The sequence below is a fragment of the Orbicella faveolata genome, unplaced genomic scaffold, assembly GCF_042242905.1.
Source record: "Orbicella faveolata isolate gen_17 unplaced genomic scaffold, um_ofav_v1 contig_46, whole genome shotgun sequence".
In the NCBI taxonomy this organism is placed as follows: Eukaryota; Metazoa; Cnidaria; class Anthozoa; order Scleractinia; family Merulinidae; genus Orbicella; species Orbicella faveolata.
In genome coordinates this window covers 31,134,483-31,142,613 of record NW_028301576.1, presented here as the reverse complement: position 1 = coordinate 31,142,613, position 8,131 = coordinate 31,134,483, and the positions used below count along the sequence as shown (strand labels likewise).

Below are 8,131 nucleotides of genomic sequence, written 5' to 3'. Positions count from 1 at the left end.
AATGAAATATAGAAAAAATATTTTAGTTCCTGCTCTCAAGAAAGTGCAAAAGACCAATGGTGTTAAAGCCTCCATAGTCAGACAAGCTTGTAATAAACGGACGTTGGTACACGTTCAACAAGATTCCTATTGAGTGGAGGCCTGACCAACCACAACCCCAACAGAATGACATCTACATCCAAAACGCTCTAGTTGTTGATCTGCCCAGTGTGTATGAAACATGATCCCTTCAAGAAACACTATAAAACACATAAAAAAGTTCTTCCTTTGAGGCATTTATATTTCAAACAGGTAAGTTGTTTACTGTTTTATCATGTGACATCGACTGGCTAAGATACCCGGTCTGATATAATTATAAGTTCATAACTTTCATACCTTCAGAGGAGACTCTATAAACTTGCTTATTTTATACCAGGTTAGCCTAGACTGAAATGCGAGTAAATTATGTTTTCTTTGTGTTTGGATCTTACTAGATCTTTTAATGTTTTGCTATTTATTTTGCAATTGTCTACTAATCCTGTAATAAATTTTTATTTCCTGATCTACATGTATATTAGAAGTTTTATTTTAAATGTACACTTTTCAGCTTAGCAATTTCCAGTTTTAGCCAAAAAAGCTTTTTTGTGTCAGTTACTTTGTCACAACAATTCCAAGCAGTAAAAGGCAAATTTCAACTTCAACTTTTTGTTTTGTAGTCAAATGCAAAAATTCTGTCGCAGTGAGCATGTTCATACACAGTCTACTCATGCATTAGGAAATTACATAACCTTAACAACTTTCCATGAATAGCCCTATTGACTTTAAATGCCTGTCAGTAAACACTGGAGGCTTGAACAAGTCACTTCAATGCCGTACCATCTTCAGGTGGATGCACAATCAACACTGTCCATTTGTTTTCTTACAAGAGACCTACAGCTCAAAAGAATGTGAAAATATTTGGCAGGTGGAATGGGGCAGTGAAGTCTTTTTTAGCCATGATACATAGCATAGCAAAGGCACAATGATCCTCGTAAATCTCAAAATAAAGTGCAAGGTTGAGAAAAAAATTGTGACAAAAACAGATACATTATATTAGTTATTTTACTCGCAGATATGCGAATTGTACTTATCGACATTTACGCCCCAAATGATGCAAACCAACAAATTTCCTTTTTCAAGGAAATACAACAACAGCTTCAAGAATTCTCTGAAGAAATAATAATAATTGGTGGCAACTTCAACTGTACCTTAGCAGACAAAGATAAAAAAGGTGGCAATACTAACAATCAAAAGCATTTGGTAGTTGAAGAAACTAAAAAACTCTGCAGTCTTTACGATTTAAATGACATTTGGTGTGTTTTTCAATCCAGAGGCAGAGGAATTCACATGGAGAAATAAATCTTTTAAAATACAAAGCCACCTTGACTTTTTCTGATTTCAAAAAAAATAAATGACTTAACTGACAAATGCAAAATCCTAAACACACCTGAAACAGACCATTTGGCAATACTAATACATAAAACATCTGAAGAACTCAAGCACAAAAGGGGACCTGGCTTTTGGAAGTTTATCCAGTCACTTCTTAAGGATGTTACCAAGTTGCGTGCCAAAATACCCAATTTTCAACAAAAATATAAAGACATCAAAGATTTAAGTCTAAAATGGGATTTAATCAAAATGGAAATAAGAGGCTTTACAGTCAAATATTCTAAAAATTAAGCAAAACAAAGAAAATATATGGAAATTCATCCTCAAAAACAAATCAACCAATGCTACAAAAAAGCTGAAACACATCTTAACAATGAGCAAATTATCAATGAAATTCATGGTGCCAGATCCCACCTAAAAAAGATTATTCAATATAAGACTAAAGGTACAATTCTTAGAAGTAAAGTTAGATGCCATGAGCATATGGAACGTAACACCAGATACTTTTATGGTTTAGAGAAACAAAACTTTAAAAAAAAGGACAACCACTAAATTGAAACTTCCCAATGGTAGTTTTACTACTGACCAATCTGAAATCTTGCAAGACCAAATGTATTTTACAAAGCACTCTACACATCAAATAACCACAAATCTTCAGTTGCCAACAACAATTTACCCCTAATTTTCTCAGGAAATATCACCCCTCTAGAAAGCACAGACAAGTTATCGTGAAAAGGAAAAGTTACACAGGCAGAATACCTTAAAGCACTAAAGGATTTCATCCACTGAAGGTGCACTCATTTCAGGCTGTTCTATCATGTACCACAATGCAGCAGATGATAAGCATCTGATACCTGGGCCCCCTTGCTGCAGTGATGCAGCAACCATTCTTCCAGCTTGAAAGTAGGTATTAGATGCCAGCAAAACTGGATTCATGGTGATAGTTTTCTTGCTTCCTTCTGCACCTTCCAAAATGCCTGAATGTTCAGCAAGAGTTGACATGAGCAATCATAAAAATTCACATCTTGGTCCTCCCTCATCAGCAGCTTCCTTCCCAATGAAATTTATCTCAAAACTATGGTCCAAATGAAAATCTTTCTTGTTAAATGCCCGCAAAGTGTCCTCCCATATGTGTCGTCTTCTAACCTGTATTACTTGGTGGGAAATTGTGTCTAACTTGTTCTGCAAAGTCTGGAGCATTTCCTTCAAAGTATTTCTAAAAAACAAAAAATACAACATTATTGTTATATCACTGCTACATTATGTAGGATAATTTTGATGAATGCATGGTTACCGCATAACTAAATATGCACTTTTGCATAAATTATGCCTTTTGTGACAGCATAAAACAATGTAAAAAACTTGAAACAAACACTGGTGCAAAAATGGAGTCTCATTCAAAATCTGCCACTGCTGAAAATAATTTACAAAACACCTCCGATCATATCATACAAAAAAGATAAATCACTCAAAGACATGCTTGTCAGAGCAAAACTTTAAAGGCTTACATGCCACTACAGTAAAACCACATAGGGGAGTCTGCGTTGGCCTGTCTATGACCTTATCAATCATATAAGCATATAAAAAGATGCTGTTTTACAAGTATAAGGCTTAGTACAATGTAACCCTCATATTTTTCTTTACAGCACTATCTTTTATCACCTATATATAACAGAGTTAGGGTAGTGTGGCATTGGGCTCCTAATACTTGGATGGGATTTTGCAAGTTAAATATTTCAGAAGGAATATTATTTAACCTTAATGTTCAAAGGGGGGCCTTGTAGGTTGGATTTATTTGCATCACACACACATAGTACTGTTGTTGCATTACCCTGTGGTTATTTTTTTTGTCTTTTAAGCTTAAAAACAATGAAAAATACCCTTGAACAAATACAAGAGCTATGTGTGTATGCATCAAATAAATCTACTCTTTATTATGGTATTACTTGCCCAAGCTTGGCCAAAGGAGAACCTCTGAGAACATTGTTCATGTGGCATCCCCCTGAAAAATCTTACCTACAAATTACCTTGAGCTGCTAAATATGAAAAGTTCAGAGTTACTGCTGGTGAAGGTGATACTGTACATTCGTACAGATGTTGCATACCATTTCCCTGTCTTGATCAATGCCTTTATTTGGATGTAGATCATTTCTAGATCTTGCAGGGTTGGTGGAAGCTAAAAGTGTCTCTTGCAGTAAGAGTTCATCGTCATCACCAAAGTAATCCTCATCATCACCCAGTTTTACATCAAGATCACAGTAAGTCTGGCAAGAACAGCTAGGTGCACTTCTGACAGTTTACTTGGGTGCACTCTGTCTAGATTCAACGTTATCTGGCTTCACCTCTTGAACCTCTTGAGTGGGAAACTTTGGAATGTTCAATACTACTTCTCCAGAGGAGTCGAGTGCCTGGCACATTTGCAAATGAAAAAAAAAGGAAACAAAAATGGATTAAATGTCGCATCACTTTGGTTTCAATAGTAAAGGCTTAAAATGTCTCCAAACTTTGCTGGGTTTTGTACATCTCTTCACCTGCTTCACAGACACAATCATTGATTCATTCTAAAAATGAAACACTGAATGTGGTTTGTGAGACTGCAGCACAACATTAAATTTTTATTCAAATTTCATCAGTACAAGAAACTTGCAACAGTTGTTGATCTTTTTTTTTGTGGCTGAAGGTAGTAATATATATTTATACAAAAACAAATGGGACATGTACTTCATTGCTAGCTTCACATTCCTGTTTCACTCAGTTCACTGGTTTCTTGTTCATTGATGAATTTTACGGAGTTGAATTTTTAAAATAGTCGTTAGGTATATTAATGCAAGTTAATACAATGAAAGGCATTACCGGTAATAAGATTATAACACCCAGAGGGGTGGCAGATTGGGTTCAGGGTTGAGATTGAGGTCAGAATACTCTCTACACTTTTTGGCAGTATAAAGTTTGGGATGATCTCTGGGCTGATGTGTAAGAGAATTGTTTTAAACGAGTCAAATGCAATCCTTGACTCCCAAATGGAACCCTTCACTACAGAGAGTACTTTACTTGCAAATGTTCACCAAAAGGCTTACACAGCGAGGTAAACAATATTGTACATCTAATAATCTCATAAATACCTTCATATGCCTCCTTCTCACACAGGTGGAAACAAATCCTGTTATATGGCTTCCCAGGCATTTCCTTGTACTTAAGTAAATTAAATGGCTGTTGAGTGCCTGGAATGTATTTTACAATGCCATAATCTTGATCAAGCTGAAGGGCTTTTCTTTTTAAACTTCTTAGTTGCAGTTAAAGAGGGTGATAGGGGAGGATCATCAGACAGTACAAGTACCTTATGCTGCTTTGCAAGTCTGATGATCCTCACAGCACCAAATATGCTCTTGAGAGCCTTTACCAGTTACTGTTAGTAAATGGTGCTGTAAGTGAAAGAGAGGCAGAAGTTTTCACCTGGAACAGATCAGTCAATAATCATGGTTGCTCAGGAATGAACATCCCATTTGATATAGAAGTTGAGCATAGCAATAATCACATTAAGCAGGGAATAAACAATCTGGGTGACAATGTTACAGAAAATGTAATGACAAGAATTGCAAGGGCTGAGAAACCTGCACAAACAGTCTTTTGGTATATAGGAGAATCTTTGTTTACAATATTTGCCTCATTACCATAAGTGATACAGTTTCTGATGGAGCTACAAAGAATATTGAAAGGGCACAGAACGATTAACTGTCCCAAGGAATTTGAGCGCCATGTATGAGCGCCATACTTTTTGTGCAACGCGAGTTTAAGGTGGCTCTATATAGTATTTCACAAAGCTTTGGATATTACCTATGCATAAGTAATTTCTCCCTTGGCAAATGTGTACAACATAGCACTCGGTAGAAGGTCAATAATAAAAAACCTACAGCCTTAGACTACGTATGGAAGACACTTTCAGAACCTAAATGTTGTTGCTATGGCAACTACCAATAGAAATGCTTGGCTTGTTTTTTTAACCTACCTGACTTCTAGACGGTGTTTCTAGGTTTCGACATGGTGAATTTTCTTTGTTTTGCGAGAAACAGTAAACATACAAGGAGTTTTGACTGACAAAGCTACAAGAAAATCTGCACAATTTTTGGAGGAATTCGCAATTTTCATTTTTGACGCGTATTGGATTAATGTGTGTATAAAATTTGTTGATTTTTTCTCAACAGCCAGAAAAAGAAAAATCCTATCCATGTGCTAATTTTCAAAAAATTCACCATCTGGAATTTGCTTAATATATGTTTTAGATCACTCAAAGACCCTTGTTTTTCGTGACGTCATCAAAATAGAAATTCTTCAAGTTACGGTACTGCGCATGCTCATGTTTTGCTTTCTGGGCATGTGCTTGTTGAAAATTAGTAGAGAAGTAGAAGCTTATTTTTCCCCACTACAGCAAAAAGTATACCTAAGTGTTGTAATACTCATGGAAATGCTTTTAAGGAAAACAACCAATTTTTTAAGTTTAAAAGACATGTTTCGACAAAACTTCTGTCATCTTCAGTTGAATGAATTACAAAGCAAGTTGAATAATAAGTAGGCAAAAATGCTAATTAAGACAAATAGTAACAACAGAACATGAAAAGGTGTAAATTAAAAGGATAATTTTGATTTACATGGTGTAATTGCTGATTGAGGCAAGGTAATTCTTTTTGAATATGGATAGCTTCCTTTATCTTGAGTTGAAAGCTGGTAGTGGTGTGATCTAAAATATGAAAGCAGTCTATTGAACACAATGAGCGACAACATTCAGAATTCTGAAGATGTTTGAAGATGTGAGAGGCCCTATCAACGGCTAAGTGCTCACGTACGCGTGTGGAAAAATGTCGAGAGGTTTCGCCGACATTATTCTTTTAATTAACACCTTTTCACGTTGTGTTGTTACTATTTGTCTTAAGAGTGCCTGCCTGTAAAAATCAGACAAATTCTTAATTTCGCGGCAAGGGTCAAAAATTTGATTTCACTCATATTCTTATGGTAGATAGGCTAGGGCATGACAAAAACTACTGGACGTTTTTTTTTGGCAAAATATCCTTTTATTTCAAAGAAATATGCAAATTACCAAATTCCGTTAAAATCGTCATTTGACGCACCATTTTATCAAGCAAGTTTGATAGCCTCGCATGCAAAACCACATCATTCTTCCGTCTTTAAAACACTCAAATATTTTTGTGTCATGTTTAAATGTGTACTGGGTTGATTTTGGGGAATGTTGCATTGTCTTTTTGGGTGCAAAATTAAATTTCAAAGACATGTATTTCATTCACTTAAAAGTACTTCGTGAATATAATTAATTTTCACCATGTGCGAAACCTTCAAATGGATCAAGTTTCTGGTGGTTGAATCGCAGAAGGATGGTCTACAGAATCCTGTAAAATTTCTTTGGGCAAATGATTGTGAGCGACGCGAGAGCTTTTCAAAGTACGTCAAAAATGCAAATATTTGACCATCCGTTGTCAAATTTCAATTTACGGGTTACACATATATTTTAGCATGTGCCACACGACTTGACCTATAAGTTGAAATAGACACAGAGCTGATAATTTCGAGATGTTCTAACCTTATTTGTTGTAAAAGGCAGGTCCAAAGCCGATTTGACCAGTTTCTAGTGGATCTCTCACCATTTGTCGCACATAAAGCAGAAGTTTGCTTTTGTTTACACAAGGTTAATGTCCGATGTACATCGCCTACTGTCAACCTATTATTGGTCGAATACTATGAATCTGTGACTATCTTTCTGCGCTTATGAACATCACTGCATCTAAGTCTAAAACGGCTGAGTCATTTGCTTTACGCTTGGCCAGAATATTGCGTTTGATCAATTGCTGACCATTGCTGATAAGCGCGTCGGCGCAGCACAATCTTACAGCCGTTATTTGTTCGTCATGCAATGCTGTCATGGCATATGCTGCACATTTTGATCTATTTTGTATAGAGTACTCTCAGGATAAGTGAAACAATTTAATCATTGTTCATCTGTTTGTTCATATATATAATAATATGTGTATATTTATAAAATCGTGTTCTATAGTGTACGTGGCATCGGTCCAAATCACGTTTGTTGTACGTTCTGACGTTTCAGACAACAGCTGATAAAGCTAGTGCCTGTTCTCACTAGAATTTTAAGAAAATCGCCATAAACAAATTATAGATCAATGAAGCAAGAACTAGCTGAAATAAAAAATCACAACATGTCTAATTCGTGAGAAAAACAGACTAAATTTAATTAGTAATTATGTGACTAAATAGCCCTGGCCATTTTATTTGGCGAATTTTGTTTGCTTAGAGGCGAGGCATTGGTATGTAACAGAAAATAGTGGACTGTTGTCAATACAGTCCAAAATTATCGTCAGCAAAATATTGTAAATAAAACACCTATTGACCGGTTACCTCCACAGCCACCATTGGGTCATTCCAATAAGGGTTTCATTATTGTCTCTACCCCTATTAAGCAGCCACCCAAAATTTAACCACTTTGTTTTGGAAAGGGCGATGGCAGATAAGAGTCTGAAATTGAAGGTGCATGATGAGTGATAATTCAAACACACGTCTATCATGATTGTCTTGAATTGACTCCATGTTCACCAAGAAATTTATAGCCCGACAGTGAAAAATTAAATATTCAAGGTACACTAGCTAGCCCCATTAAGCGGTCACCACCCATTTCCCCGAGGGTAGCCCACTGTATTACATG

At 36.0% G+C, this 8,131-nt stretch overlaps 1 pseudogene; it reads right to left on the bottom strand.

The window, feature by feature from the left end:
• Window positions 1-2,116: 2,116 nt before the first annotated feature.
• Window positions 2,117-7,842, bottom strand: LOC149099695 (uncharacterized; annotated as a pseudogene).
• Window positions 7,843-8,131: the final 289 nt, after the last annotated feature.